General features: G+C 30.6%; 1 pseudogene across 1 annotated transcript in view; it reads right to left on the reverse strand.

Moving 5' to 3' along the window:
* The window catches only part of LOC143248729 (kinesin-like protein KIF21A), an 86,597-nt pseudogene that overhangs the window by 18,928 nt on the left and 49,880 nt on the right, over window positions 1-17,789 (reverse strand). The window contains exons 13-23 of the transcript XR_013027160.1: window positions 17,057-17,141; window positions 16,031-16,091; window positions 14,344-14,535; window positions 13,608-13,807; window positions 12,070-12,310; window positions 7,384-7,448; window positions 5,850-5,918; window positions 5,408-5,479; window positions 4,328-4,447; window positions 3,917-4,018; window positions 3,216-3,375 (exon numbers count right to left, since the gene is read on the reverse strand). The product of XR_013027160.1 is annotated as a kinesin-like protein KIF21A (transcript). The remainder of the gene's footprint in view (window positions 1-3,215; window positions 3,376-3,916; window positions 4,019-4,327; window positions 4,448-5,407; window positions 5,480-5,849; window positions 5,919-7,383; window positions 7,449-12,069; window positions 12,311-13,607; window positions 13,808-14,343; window positions 14,536-16,030; window positions 16,092-17,056; window positions 17,142-17,789) is intronic.

A 17,789-nucleotide genomic window follows, 5' to 3' on the forward strand; every position in this document is an offset into this window, starting at 1 on the left:
TTCATTAAACTGAGTCTGTAACTACAGCCTCTGAATATCTCACCAGAAACTGTGGAAGTTACAAACAATTTTATATGATTTTATAAATTGTGTTACTCTTAAAACCACGGTTAATATCTTCCAACAACTAGAGAATAAACTCTTAAAACCACGGTTAACATCTTCCAACAACTAGAGAATAAACTCTTAAAACCACAGTTAACATCTTCCAACAACTAGAGAATAAACTCTTAAAACCACAGTTAACATCTTCCAACAACTAGAGAATAACTCTTAAAACCACAGTTAACATTTTCCAACAACTAAAGAATAAAACAGAATTAATGCAAAGTTATGTTTGAAAAAATTTAAAATAAATTCAACAACTTGTTAGAAACTTCAAAATTAATAAGTTACAAGGGCTTGCTTTTAACAAGAGATTACTTGAGATGGAAATAGAGGTGAATGATGAATAAACCTATTAAAGTAAAAACAGCCGTTTCAGGTATATCTGTAAAATGTTAAGCTCAACATAAACAGATTAATGCACTGGGAGACACATTCTGATACATTTATAAACAGTTTTATATACTACACCATTCAATATGCAAGTTTAAAATGATACAGATTCTGTTGTATTTATAAACCAGTTTCACACCACCCACTCAAAATGGATGTTCAACTAGATATACAATCTGCTACATTTATACCAATAATTTCACACCCTACAATCAACATGTATGTTCATCAAAATAGGAATTCTGTCTTTATAACTATAATTTCATGCCATCCAATCCAGATATATGTTTATCATATGTAAAAAAAAAACCCATTCACATACTGAATTCATGCACTTCTGTAGTGTTAAAATGTATTTTTTCACAACAGTAAGTGTATCCCAAGTGTAAGTTTCTAATTCTCAAACACCATGTATTTCACAGACGAACTTCTTGTACGGAGTTGTAATTTATTTACTGTTTCAATTTCATCAAACATCATGTACTCCACAGGTGAACTACTCGTTCAGAGTTGTACCTTATTTACTGTTTCACATTCATCAAACACCACGTACTCCACAGGTGAACTACTCGTTCAGAGTTGTACCTTATTTACTGTTTCACATTCATCAAACACCACGTACTCCACAGGTGAACTACTCGTTCAGAGTTGTACCTTATTTACTGTTTCACATTCATCAAACACCACGTACTCCACAGATGAACTACTCGTTCAGAGTTGTACCTTATTTACTGTTTCACATTCATCAAACACCACTACTCCACAGATGAACTACTCGTTCAGAGTTGTACCTTATTTACTGTTTCACATTCATCAAACACCACATACTCCACAGATGAACTACTCGTTCAGAGTTGTACCTTATTTACTGTTTCACATTCATCAAACACCACGTTACTCCACAGATGAACTACTCGTTCAGAGTTGTACCTTATTTACTGTTTCACATTCATCAAACACCACGTACTCCACAGATGAACTACTCGTTCAGAGTTGTACCTTATTTACTGTTTCACATTCATCAAACACCACGTACTCCACAGATGAACTACTCGTTCAGAGTTGTACCTTATTTACTGTTTCACATTCATCAAACACCACGTATTCCACAGATGAACTACTCGTTCAGAGTTGTACCTTATTTACTGTTTCACATTCATCAAACACCACGTATTTCCACAGATGAACTACTCGTTCAGAGTTGTACCTTATTTACTGTTTCACATTCATCAAACACCATGCACTCCACAGATGAACTACTCGTTCAGAGTTGTACCTTATTTACTGTTTCACATTCATCAAACACCACGCACTCCACAGATGAACTACTGTTCAGAGTTGTACCTTATTTACTGTTTCACATTCATCAAACACCACGCACTCACAGATGAACTACTCGTTCAGAGTTGTACTTTATTTACTGTTTCACATTCATCAAACACCATGTACTCCACAGATGAACTACTCGTTCAGAGTTGTACCTTATTTACTGTTTCACATTCATCAAACACCACGTTACTCCACAGATGAACTACTCGTTCAGAGTTGTACTTTATTTACTGTTTTACATTCATCAAACACCACGTACTCCACAGATGAACTACTCGTTCAGAGTTGTACCTTATTTACTGTTTCACATTCATCAAACACCATGTATTTCCACAGATGAACTACTCGTTCAGAGTTGTACCTTATTTACTGTTTCACATTCATCAAACACCATGTACTCCACAGATGAACTACTCGTTCAGAGTTGTACTTTATTTACTGTTTCACATTCATCAAACACCATGTACTCCACAGATGAACTACTCGTTCAGAGTTGTACCTTATTTACTGTTTCACATTCATCAAACACCACGTACTCCACAGATGAACTACTCGTTCAGAGTTGTACCTTATTTACTGTTTCACATTCATCAAACACCACGTACTCCACAGATGAACTACTCGTTCAGAGTTGTACTTTATTTACTGTTTCACATTCATCAAACACCACGTTACTCCACAGATGAACTACTCGTTCAGAGTTGTACCTTATTTACTGTTTCACATTCATCAAACACCATGTACTCCACAGATGAACTACTCGTTCAGAGTTGTACCTTATTTACTGTTTCACATTCATCAAACACCACGTACTCCACAGATGAACTACTCGTTCAGAGTTGTACCTTATTTACTGTTTCACATTCATCAAACACCACGTACTCCACAGATGAACTACTCGTTCAGAGTTGTACTTTATTTACTGTTTCACATTCATCAAACACCACGCACTCCACAGATGAACTACTCGTTCAGAGTTGTACCTTATTTACTGTTTCACATTCATCAAACACCATGTACTCCACAGATGAACTACTCGTTCAGAGTTGTACCTTATTTACTGTTTCACATTCATGATAGATGGCTAAAGAAAATAATTAATGCTCAATATTTAGACAGCAAGCAAAAAGAAAGAACAAATTCATTACTGAATGAATTTGTTTTTTACTTGGAAAACTAGCTCTTAGTTTAAAGTTCTACTCTGTTTCTAGGATGGAGGTAACACTTAAAACTGACACCTCTTTTCTAGGATGGAAGAGATACTTAAAACTGACTCACATTCCCAGGAATGGAGTGGCACTTGAAACTGACCCCTCTTTCTGGGATAGAAGAGATACTTAAAACTGACCCCTATTTTCATGATGTAAATTTTTGTGTTACATTCATACCTGGTTCTACACTAGCCATAACATAGTTATACAGTTCTTCATTAGCCTGCTGTAAAACATGTTGCAAAAGTTGCTGTTGCACAGCGTTGCTATCAACCACCTGCTTCAGCTTGACTTCCATTTCTTTCAAGTTGGCTTCCTTCTGGGCCACTTGGAAGCTCTGCAAGATATAAAGACACAAGCTAAGTTACTGTTAGAGGAATATTACAACTTTACCTGACAGTATTTCGAACTTGGGATCTGATAAAGAGGTGAATATAGTGATGCGAGATAATTTTTACTATTTCCATACAATGCTTTTATTATATTTGTGATATGAATGCAGTACATGTAGTAAAAAAACAAAAGAAAAATCTCACCTAAAATCCCATTCTTCTGCTGTACAAACTACTAAAACATGTGTGTACAAACATTCAGTGCTGTACACAATAAACACATGGAAGAAGATTCAAACACCATGATCAAAACTTTTAAAACACATGTTAGCTTATATTTTCACATGATTCATGTTTCTAATTTCTGCACTTGTTCAAAAAGATCTATTTTGTTTCTTTTACAAGAGTACAGTCTATAGCAAATAATTCTGAGTGAACTGTATTTGCGTGTTATCACAGTGTGAGATAGTAAGGCTCATTTCCTTATATGATGTGTTAAGAACTTTGGAGATCAGTAAAGTTTTTTGGTACTCACAAACTTCTCACCTGATTAATAGCCATATTTAATAATTTTTCAACAAGGTACTTTGCTTCATCCATCTGAAGCTGTCCAAGGACAGTGTTAACATCCAGAATATCCATATCATCCTGCAATACAAGAAGCTTGTTAACATCTGAAACATCTTAGAAGAAGAAGAGGCTGTTAGCAATGTTTAACATCTAAAACACCTGGGTCATCCTACAATATAATTATGTGTTGAACATTGAAAACAATCATAAGTTCAAAGAGACTATTAACAATCAAAATGTGTACATCTTTCAAAACCCAAGTATAATCCTAGCATAATAATATATTACTGTTCATCCAAACACAATCTGCAACAACACATTCAAATACCCACATAAACTTATGAAATAAGTAATGATGTAAGTCTGTAGGTGAGATGTATAACATACTTTAGATTCTTCCATCTGCATTACACTTGACTGGCACTCTGAAATGTTTTCATGAACATAGTCAATATTAGCCTTCAAATTTTCAAGTTCATCTTCCAAGTCACGAATTACTGTTTCTCCCTGCAAAGTTAACACACTTAAAAACCATACCATAAAGATTTTCAAACAGTCAAATTCTATAGTTTTAAAAATGCAGTATATTTAACTAAAGTTAAAATTCACATGAATATTGTCTAACTTAGTTGAAATATAGAATTACAATGTTTGAGTTGTTTTCAAAGTGAGTTTTTTTTTAAACAAAAGTAGAAATGAACAGATGGAAAATAGCAAAAAAATATAATGGTCCAGTGGAAAAATGACATTTACAAACTAATAACTTTTAGGAAAACAAAGTCTTAAACTGATACCAACTCGGAATAAAAGCCCAACTAAAAGAACATAATGTAGAAAGATTTGAGCATATAACAATCAGACTTTAATTTAGCTTTTATTATGTTTAAACTTGCTGCAGATCAAACTGGTTTGCACCTGTATGTTAAAACCTATGAATTTAGTAAATCATTTATCCCAGTTCTCATTCATGTTCATAACAACTGTTGCAAGCTGGATCAAAGTTTTCAAAAATATGATGCATGACTAATTTTTCTAACTACTTTCTAGAACTGGTAAAGAGAGCAGGGATAACTTCACAATATTTATATATATTTGTTTTTGTTTTAATCAATCACTCTTAAATCTGCATTTTATTCTATCTACACACAATAGATAGAATTCCGCCTCGAAGTCGAAAGGCAGAAGACTTTCAAAATGTTGTCCTCTAAACTTGTTTCTCCACAACAGGCAGTTGCCATCCATTCTACAAAGTTTCATACATACAACAGATTTCAAACAATCACACAAAAATCCAGTCAGTTACAAAACATGCTAAAATGGTACCAAACACCCAACGAGTAACAAAAGAGCTAATAAATATACATTAGGAACACAGTTAAAATTACCGTAACAATTATTTATATGAAGATAAACCTCTTTTTTTTCTTCCATTAGTAACATAAGAAATAATATTTGATACTTCAATACCTTTCCATCTAATATTGCTTGGTCTCTTTTTTTACAAACTCTTTCCAAACAATGACTCAGCTTCTCTCTTTCCTGAAAAAGAAAACATAACAAGTTATTCCAAGAAGGAAAGCTTGTAAAATATTCGTTGGTGCTTCTACAGAAAATAATTTTGGTTCCTTAAAACAAACTTATAAACAAAATTTTTGTTAACATTCAGGAACACTAACTTAGTTCTAAATTTTGAAATATTTCAAACGAATATTTATAACTGTATAACTGGAGTAATTTTAGACTAACTAATAACTTTGTGGAACTAAAAACACCTGACATGAGTCACAAGTAATGCTAAATGAGCAGGAACTTGAAACTTATTTTCATTAAACAATAAAGCATAATATTTAGGAACATTAACTTATAATATTAGCTTCAACATTTGTTTTAAAGTAATGTTTTAAATTACCAGCAACCACTTGTCCATTTCTCGTTCCACATTTGAAATACTCTGCTTGTTTAATGCCAACTTGGTGATCTGTTAAAGCAGTAAAACAAAAATATTTGAAGTGTATCAACTCATAGACTATTAAAATTGTTTAAAAATGTCCTTTGATTCATTATCACCATTCATTAAATATTACCTTTCACTTAAACCAGCAAAAATCTAGCAGTTACTAATCCAGCAATAGTTCTTAACAAACAGATCCAAAGAATGGTGTTGGATAGCAGTCAAAGTTTCAGTTTTTAAAATGAACAATAACATGTCTTAAAAGTGGTAAATCCAGTAAGACCAGTCTTTTTGTACTGTGTATAATGCATTTCTGTGTAGTTAAAAATATCCACATGTAATTATTCCAGAGTTTCCTGTTGAAACGTTTGAGAACCATCAGTACCAAATAGTTTGAAAAATTTGAGAACCATCAGTACCCAGCAGTTTGAAAAGTTTGAGAACCATCAGTACCCAGCAGTTTGAAACGTTTGAGAACCATCAGTACCCAGCAGTTTGAAAAGTTTGAGAACCATCAGTACCCAGCAGTTTGAAAAGTCTGAGAACCATCAGTACCCAGCAGTTTGAAAAGTTTGAGAACCATCAGTACCCAGCAGTTTGAAAAGTTTGAGAACCATCAGTATCCATTAGTTTGAAAAGTTTGAGAACCATCAGTACCCAGTAGTTTGAAAAGTTTGAGAACCATCAGTACCCAGTAGTTTGAAAAGTTTGAGAACCATCAGTACCCAGCAGTTTGAAAAGTCTGAGAACCATCAGTACCCAGCAGTTTGAAAAGTCTGAGAACCATCAGTACCCAGTAGTTTGAAAAGTCTCAGAACCATCAGTACCCAGCAGTTTGAAAAGTCTGAGAACCATCAGTACCCAGCAGTTTGAAAAGTTTGAGAAAGGAAATAACTTTTTACCAGCAGTGTAATCTTAGCAACTTTCTCCCATATAACCCCTCCCATATATCCCAAACACTTTTACTTGCCAACATTTAAAACCTAAATGCAATAAAATACACAGCAATGAAGAAACTATTTTACTGTAACAAAAACAAGCCCAACACATATTCATTTATATTCTAAAAAAATCAAAATTATTTTCATACAATGTACTTTTAACTTTTTAGTACTATAAATGCTTCACTTGTTTCATTAAACATTAACTTTCATTTAAATTAGTGAAAGTCCAATAGTTATGACTGCAGCAGTGATTTATAAGAAGTATTTTTTTCCTAAAGTAAGCAAGCAATACCAAATTAAATGAACTGAAATAGTTTTGAAACCTGAAAAAAAGTTTCAACTAATTGTTTAGACTAACAAAGAGATTTTAATGAATAATATATAAATTTAATTTCCTTTTAGAAAATTAAACTCTGACAGCAACAGTCACAATGTTGTAAGGCTAAAAGAACAAAAGGGCTTGTATTCTACTTGAAATAGTTGTCATAAAATAAAGAGGCTAAATATGTATGTTATGAACTACAAGCTAATTTCAAGCCCCACTTTACCCCCTTCTCTAAACGTTGCCACTTCTGTTTAGCTACTTTGGGTGAAAAGGAAGACGTCTTCTGGTAGTGAGTGCTAGAATAGACAAAAAAATTACATCAGTACTACAGACAGTTAAATTATGTCAGTTTATTAAACTATCACAATACTACAGACAGTTAAATTATGTCAGTTTATTAAACTATCACAATACTACAGACAGTTTATTAAATTATGTCAGTTTATTAAACTATCACAATACTACAGACAGTTAAATTATGTCAGTTTATTAAACTATCACAATACTACAGACAGTTAAATTATGTCAGTTTATTAAACTATCACAATACTACAGACAGTTAAATTATGTCAGTTTATTAAACTATCACAATACTACAGACAGTTAAATTATGTCAGTTTATTAAACTATCACAATACTACAGACAGTTAAATTATGTCAGTTTATTAAACTATCACAATACTACAGACAGTTAAATTATGTCAGTTTATTAAACTATCACAATACTACAGACAGTTATCTATGTCAGTTTATTAAACTATCACAATACAGACAGTTATCTATGTTTTATTAAACTATCACAATACTACAGACAATTATCTATGTTTTATTAAACTATCACAATACTACAGACAGTTATCTATGTCAGTTTATTAAACTATCACAATACTACAGACAGTTATCTATGTCAGTTTATTAAACTATCACAATACTACAGACAGTTATCTATGTCAGTTTATTAAACTATCACAATACTACAGACAATTATCTATGTCAGTTTATTAAACTATCACAATACTACAGACAATTATCTATGTCAGTTTATTAAACTATCACAATACTACAGACAATTATCTATGTCAGTTTATTAAACTATCACAGTTAAATATGTCAGTTTATTAAACTATCTACTATCACAATACTACAGACAATTATCTATGTCAGTTTATTAAACTATCACAATACTACAGACAGTTAAATTATGTCAGTTTATGTATCAGTTTATTAAACTATCACAATACTACAGATACTACAGACAGTTAAATTATGTCAGATTAAACTATCACAATACTACAGACAATTATCTATGTTATCTATTAAACTATCACAATACACAGACAATTATACAGTTTATTAAACTATCACAATACTACAGACAGTTAAATTATGTCAGTTTATTAAACTATCACAATACTACAGACAGTTAAATTATGTCAGTTTATTAAACTATCACAATACTACAGACAGTTAAATTATTTATTAAACTATCACAATACTACAGACAATTATCTATGTCAGTTTATTAAACTATCACAATACTACAGTTTATTAAACTAATACTACAGTTTATTAAACTATCACAATACTACAGACAGTTAAATTATGTCAGTTTATTAAACTATCACAATACTACAGACAGTTAAATATGTCAGTTTATTAAACTATCACAATACTACAGACAGTTAAATTATGTCAGTTTATTAAACTATCACAATACTACAGACAGTTAAATTATGTCAGTTTATTAAACTATCACAATACTAGACAGACAATTATGTCAGTTTATTAAACTATCACAATACTACAGACAGTTAAATTATGTCAGTTTATTAAACTATCACAATACTACAGACAATTATCTATGTCAGTTTATTAAACTATCACAATACTACAGACAATTATCTTTATTAAACTATCACAATACTACAGACAGTTAAATTATGTCAGTTTATTAAACTATCACAATAATACAGACAATATCAGTCAGTTTATTAAACTATCACAATACTACAGACAATTATCTATGTCAGTTTATTAAACTATCCCAACACTACAGACAGTTAAATTATGTCAGTTTATTAAACTATCACAATACTACAGACAATTATCTATGTCAGTTTATTAAACTATCACAATACTACAGACAATTATCTATGTCAGTTTATTAAACTATCACAATACTACAGACAGTTAAATTATGTCAGTTTATTAAACTATCACAATACTACAGACAGTTAAATTATGTCAGTTTATTAAACTATCACAATACTACAGACAGTTAAATTATGTCAGTTTATTAAACTATCACAATACTACAGACAGTTAAATTATGTCAGTTTATTAAACTATCACAATACTACAGACAGTTAAATTATGTCAGTTTATTAAACTATCACAATACTACAGACAGTTAAATTATGTCAGTTTATTAAACTATCACAATACTACAGACAGTTAAATTATGTCAGTTTATTAAACTATCACAATACTACAGACAGTTAAATTATGTCAGTTTATTAAACTATCACAATACTACAGACAATTATCTATTCAGTTTATTAAACTATCACAATACTACAGACAATTATCTATGTCAGTTTATTAAACTATCACAATACTACAGACAATTATCTATGTCAGTTTATTAAACTATCACAATACTACAGACAATTATCTATGTCAGTTTATTAAACTATCAGTTATTATGTCAGTTTACTATCACAATACTACAGACAATTATCTATGTCAGTTTATTAAACTATCACAATACACAGTTTATTAAACTATCACAATACTACAGACAATTATCTACAGACAATTATCAATGTCAGTTTATTAAACTATCACAATACTACAGACAATTATCAATGTCAGTTTATTAAACTATCACAATACTACAGACAAACTTATCTATCACAATACTACAGACAATTATCTATGTCAGTTTATTAAACTATCACAATACTACAGACAATTATCTATGTCAGTTTTATTAAACTATCACAATACTACAGACAATTATCTATGTCAGTTTATTAAACTATCACAATACTACAGACAATTATCTATGTCAGTTTATTAAACTATCACAATACTACAGACAATTATCTATGTCAGTTTATTAAACTATCACAATACTACAGACAATTATCTATGTCAGTTTATTAAACTATCACAATACTACAGACAATTATCTATGTCAGTTTATTAAACTATCACAATACTACAGACAATTATCAATGTCAGTTTATTAAACTATCACAATACTACAGACAATTATCAATGTCAGTTTATTAAACTATCACAATACTACAGACAGTTAAATTATGTCAGTTTATTAAACTATCACAATACTACAGACAATTATCAATGTCAGTTTATTAAACTATCACAATACTACAGACAATTATCAATGTCAGTTTATTAAACTATCACAATACTACAGACAATTATCAATGTCAGTTTATTAAACTATCACAATACTACAGACAGTTAAATTATGTCAGTTTATTAAACTATCACAATACTACAGACAGTTAAATTATGTCAGTTTATTAAACTATCACAATACTACAGACAGTTAAATTATGTCAGTTTATTAAACTATCACAATACTACAGACAATTATCTATGTCAGTTTATTAAACTATCACAATACTACAGACAATTATCTATGTCAGTTTATTAAACTATCACAATACTACAGACAATTATCTATGTCAGTTTATTAAACTATCACAATACTACAGACAATTATCTATGTCAGTTTATTAAACTATCACAATACTACAGACAGTTAAATTATGTCAGTTTATTAAACTATCACAATACTACAGACAGTTTATTAAACTATCACAATACTACAGACAGTTAAACTTATGTCAGTTTATTAAACTACTACAGACAGTTAAATTATGTCAGTTTATTAAACTATCACAATACTACAGACAGTTAAATTATGTCAGTTTATTAAACTATCACAATACTACAGACAGTTAAATTATGTCAGTTTATTAAACTATCACAATACTACAGACAGTTAAATTATGTCAGTTTATTAAACTATCACAATACTACAGACAATTATCTATGTCAGTTTATTAAACTATCACAATACTACAGACAATTATCTATGTCAGTTTATTAAACTATCACAATACTACAGACAATTATCTATGTCAGTTTATTAAACTATCACAATACTACAGACAATTATCTATGTCAGTTATTAAACTATCACAATACTACAGACAATTATCTATGTCAGTTATTAAACTATCACAATACTACAGACAATTATCTATGTCAGTTATTAAACTATCACAATACTACAGACAATTATCTATGTCAGTTATTAAACTATCACAATACTACAGACAATTATCTATGCCAGCAAGTAAGCTACTACAACCTTACTCTTTCAAAACAGTTATATATTACATATATCATTCAAAGTAAAAATGCAACAAAAATTCATGCTTATCAGTACAATTATACTGAAAAAATTATTAACCTTCAAGTTACATACTAGTTTTTACGCCATTCATTACAAGAAAAGTCCAGTTTTTGTATAACAGAGTAATTTTACCCATTGGTTTCTTTGTAAAGAACTGATCCCCAAAATAAAATTGAATATGATCAGTCAGTTTTATGTTAAATGTAGAGAAAGCCCCAGCAGTAATTAGTGGGATTAGTTGCAATATTAACTGTAGCTAACAAATTCATGGACCCATAAAGCATAAATAGTTTAAGAGAGATAATGTCCACAGTGAACCCCACCACCATCACCGATAGTAGTAACTCCAAGGTTAAATTGATTCAACTTGAATTGCAAAAGTACTTAGAGAATATTAAAAATGTGTGTGTAAAAGTAACAAAACACAGTCTGGGTACTTACGTTGTGTTGTTGTCCGTCCAATCCTTCCAGCAACCTTATCAGACATGGGCTTACTCATTTTTCTCAGGACTAACACTTCTTCCTGCTTCCTACGTAGCACAGCTTCCTTAGTTCTTTTCTCGGCTTCCAGAGTCCGGATCTGGTTCTCATGTTTTCGACTTTCTTTTTTCAACTGTGCAATCTCTTTATTTTTACGCTGTTCTTGTATCTTATGTTTCTGACTTTCCTCCTTCATTTTGTTTACTAAACGAACCTAAAAAAATTAATTAAATGTTCAATAATAAGAATTATCGAAAAAAGTTTACTATTAGCTTCACTTGTAGTAACATCTTGATACTATCATGGTTATTCATTATAGAAACAAGTTATCATTATCCTTGATAACTGTTTTGGTACCAAAATGATAAATACTGCAAGTTGAACTATTGTAGACCTTGTTGGAGGAACATATTTTTGTATATCTAACAAACATTCACAGGAAAAGAAATTAAATAAACTATACCCTCTAATATCATACAAATCATAGCTGCAAAATAAACTATACCCTCTAATATCATACAAATCATAGCTGCAAATAAACTATAACCTATAATATCATACAAATAAACTATACCCTATAATATCATACAAATCATCACTGCAAAATAAACTATATCCTATAATATCATACAAATAAACTATACCCCATAATATCATACAAATAAACTATACCCTATAATACCATACAAATCATCACTGCAAATAAACTATACCCTCTAATATCATACAAATCATAGCTGCAAAGTGAACTATACCCTCTAATATCATACAAATCATAGCTGCAAAGTGAACTATACCCTATAATATCATACAAATCATAGCTGCAAATAAACTATACCCTATAATATCATACAAATCATAGCTGCAAAATGAAAAAAGTCAAATTTGATGATTTTAAAGACATTTATGGTTTTGTTCTTTAACAAACTGCTTTAAATTCTTGATAAAAAGAAACCCACTTGAAATGAACATGCATTTCAGAACAGCTTGTATGAGTATTAACACTTTCACAATTTAACCTGAATATGACCTTGGAAGGTTGAAATGTTGTTCTCTGCTTATCACTAAAAGTGTTAGTACTCACACCAGCCATTCTGAGATATATACAAACTGCTTCAAAATTTCTTAAGGTGATTACATTATAAATTACACTTATCCTGAGAGTAGCTTATATTCTTAAGTTGAAAATTATTCTATGTTAAGTTTTGTTCTTGATTGTTCTTTCATTAAAGTAACAGTTTAAAAAAAAATCAATGGTTTCAGAATTTGATAACAAATTAATACAAGTTTATGGAACATAGAGTTTCAAGCAAAGTAACTTTAGAACATAAACATCGTACATTCAATGTTATAATTCACCATATTTGCTGGGAATCAGTAAGTCAAATGAAAACAGGTAATTGAAATTTTAGTATTCACATTGTGAATTTCATGGCCCTTTCTAACCTTTAAAAAAACAGCTTTATATCACATCAACTTCAGCATAATAAACTACATAATTTAACACTAACCTTGGCTTTTTTCATGTCTGCAACTTCTTGTCGCAACTGTTTCAACTGCCGTTCATACTGAGCTTGATTCTTCATTAAATTGGCGTGTTCTTTCTTTGCTGTTTGCATCTTTTTCAACTCACTCTGAAGGGTATTAAGTTTCTTCTCGAAGTCTTCTCGCACCCTTCTAACTTTATCTTCTGACTGACCTCCTAAACCTTCTGCAAGTTATTATACGTAACTGTAAAAATCTTACATATATAAGTGAGCACTGAAGATTCTCGCTAAATCTATACTTTAAAAAAATATTTACAAAATATGCTAAATGAGGAATATTCATCCATCCAGTGGCTCAGTGGTTTAATGTATGCTAAATAATAAACATCAAACACTAACCCCACTTTGAGGGGGGGGGGGCTTATGACACCAATATTTGGATTTGATCCCCATGGTAAACATGGGCACAATATATGTTGATTATTGTGTAATTTTAAATACCCAAAAATTACATCTGTTTGTTTTGTTATGGTTATTGTAACAAGATACCAGGTTCTTTATATTAAGGTAAAAAGTGTTATGTCAATATAAGAGTAAGACGTGTTGTTTAACATCATTTTACAGATTTAATAACTTTACTTCTCAGCTAAACTTTAAAAGCTTCTACTGACAAAACAGCAATCTCTAGTAAAGTATAAATTTAACTGCTACAGAATGGAAATGTTATAATTACATTCACCACTTTAGGCAGCATGCTTACTTGTCATGTTTGCTAAAACTCTGTCTCTTTCCTGCTCAGTATCTATGATTTTGTTCTGTAACTGTTGAAGTTTGTCTTCGTAGTGTTGTTTCATTATCTGCAAGCGACGCTGGCTGTTCTCCAATTCCTCAATGAGTTTCTGCTTTATGCTGATGTCGCACGTCAGCTCAGCTAGATCCTCATTGTAATTTTCTAACAGTCAAAAGATATTTACACATTGTCAAAATTATTTGAAACATTTATATAAATAATTTTTTGTTGTTATTTTTCACTTGTCAGATATTAAAAAAGAAAAAATGTTTTGTAAGTTGCTTCACTTATAAAAATGCTTAATTTTTCAGCAAAATGAACAAAGCATAATATTATACTATAAACAGCATGGAGTCAAAATATCCACTTCAGCAGAAGTACATTTAAAGTGGTATAAAATATTTTTAAAAAAATTGGTTGAGTTCATTAACATCTTGTTGTTGTAGACACTACTGATTTCTGATAATCACAAGAAATGTGCAACTAATAAAACAAACCTAATTCTAGAACTAGGGAGTCGTACTGAAAAACAAATTGTACATTACATAATTATAATTGATCGGTTCTACATTGGATTATCTAGTACTGTTCTATTTGTTTATGGTTGAAAGTAATCTAAATGTTGTAAATTAATAATAGTACTTAAAAATTAATTAATAATCTCTACCTAGTTCACAACATAAAGTAACACCAAGTAATGAATCTATGTAGTTCACTATGTTCCAAAGTAATATTAAGTAATGAATCTCTACCTAGTTCACAATATTCTAAAGTAACACTAAGTAATGATTCTCTACCTAGTTCTAAAGTAACACATTAAATAATACACTTCTACCCGGTTTAGGATGTTATAAAGTAGCATATTAAGTAATACACCTCTACCTGGTTTAGGTTGTCCTAAGATAACACATTAATTAATGAATCTCTATCTAGTTCAGAATGTTATCAGTGGTTCTAAATTAAGATAAACTTCATTATAATCATGTATACCATTAAGAATCTCACTTTATTTTGATATTTGATATACTTATTTGTTGGATACCACAATAGACTTGAATAAACTGTCACAAAAAAGTTTGAAAAACTGCAAAGGTTTTTACTGAAGTACATTTAATTAAAACCTTAAATAATTGAGCAATATTTTATGACAAGGAACACTTTTTAGAAAAAAAATTTAAAGACAGATTGAACAGGTGTGTGTGTGTGTGTGTGTGTGTGTGTGTGTGTGTGTGTGTTTTCTTATAGCAAAGCCACATCGGACTATCTGCTGAGCCCATCGAGGGGAATCAAACCCCTGATTTTAGCATTGTAAATCCAAAGACATACTGCTGTACTAGCAGAGCACACTTGAATAGGTAATGAGGCAAAACTTTATAATAACCCAACTCTAAACCAACACCTCAAGATACCAAGATGCAAGCTGTTAAGCAATCTCTGGTCATGCGGCATCTTCCTCCTATTCTGCACCTATATACTTGCTGTGTCCATGTAAACTACTTGTTACTGAAGAAATGTTCACAAGTTCCGGTGAAAGACGGGAAATATTTGTTTTATAAATAGCTTAAAATTATTTTACTTAATTCACTGATTGAGTTTGCACAGTAAGACATTACAGATATTTGATAAATAAGTATGTACTAAACCCATTCAAACTTACCTTTATCTTCAGTTTCTGACTCAGAGCTGTCATCATCTTCATCATCATACTCCTCAGTTATCTTTCAAAGAATAAAGCAGACTGTTGGTACAGTAATAAAGTCATTTACAAAACAAAACCTTTTTAATCTCTGCATAAAGTATTTATTAACTAACAAAACATTCAATCTGCAGGTTCAGTCCTCTGGCATTATTACATTGAAAACCTATTTTTTGAAATTTTATGCAATGTAGATGTTATAGTTTTGAAACTGGTAATGGGCTGATCCAGTCTTATTTCTTTAGTGGGAAGATATTTTGCTCTGTATGACAAGGTCTTCACTACATCAAAACTTTTCATTCCTGTCTTCAAAATATTTTAATTTAGATAAATGGCACAACTGAAATATATTTATTTTGTTTTATTTTTCAAACAAAGCTACTAGAGAGCCATCTATGATAGCTGTACCTAATTTTGAAGTGACAGACTAGAGAGAGGATCAGCAAATGGTAAATATCACCCACCAAAAACTCTTGGAGTACTCTTTACCACTGAGAAGTGGGATTGACAATAATATTATAACACTCCTCTGGCTAAAATGACAAACATTTTTATGGATGGGATTTGTACCAGCAACCCTCAGATTGTGAGCCAAATGCCTTAACTACAAGGCCATGACAAGCCTGTATGAGTTGAGAATAAATTAATTTTCTCTGTCTTGTCAATAACTAAATCTCAAATAATAAGTCTTAATAATAGAAACTATTTTCTTTAAAAAATAAATAAAATATTTAAACGTGCTTTACCAAATCTCACTAATTTTGTTGTTTGCATTTCATATTCAGAGTAAAAAAGAAAAATCAAATCATTGGAATTTGAGGTAATACTTAAATTATAAATATTTCCCAATGTATTTGTTAAACAAATACAATAATGCCATCAATCAAATTCAGTTATCCATTACACAAGTGCACATTTAACAACAGAATGTCTCATATTTTATGTTTCTAGTTATGCATTCTTTAATTCTAGTTAGGTTTTTCTTACTTCTTGAGCATCTTCAACTTTTTCATTATCATCTTTCTCTCCATCCTGCTCTGTTTCTTCATCAACTCCAACATTTTCTTTTCCTCTAAAAATATCAAAAACCTTTCTTTATTAAAAAGAATATATATATATACTATAAACATGGAGATGAAGAAAAACAATTTTTGTTACCAATGATTTATCTTAAATAAACATTTTTATACACAACCCTTATATGCTACTTAGACTGACAGTTGTAGCATTTTAACTGTTCAAAGGTTATTCCTAAAACAAAAACAGCTGTAATATTCAGTGAACTTTTAAAAGGCTGTCCAACGAGTCTTACAAAAGCTTGACTAGAAAGGTAACCTTATAAGATCAAATATGGAAAACTATATACAAGATTTCTGACAACTGTATTCAATGAAGATATCAGCCCAACATCTATCATCACACATTTTTACATACACGTATATCAGCTGAATACTCTAAAATTTTCAACAATATCCTACCTGTAAATAACTTGGCCTTTTAGCTTTAGCTACTTCGACTCACAACTCTTTAAAATAAAACACATCATCCTCGACTCACTCACTCTTTTAAAATAAAACACATCATCCTCGACTCACTCACTCTTTTAAAATAAAACACATCATCCTCGACTCACTCACTCTTTTAAAATAAAACACATCATCCTCGACTCACTCACTCTTTTAAAATAAAACACATCATCCTCGACTCACTCACTTTTTAA

Source organism: Tachypleus tridentatus, chromosome 4, assembly GCF_004210375.1.
Source record: "Tachypleus tridentatus isolate NWPU-2018 chromosome 4, ASM421037v1, whole genome shotgun sequence".
NCBI classification, from domain to species: Eukaryota; Metazoa; Arthropoda; class Merostomata; order Xiphosura; family Limulidae; genus Tachypleus; species Tachypleus tridentatus.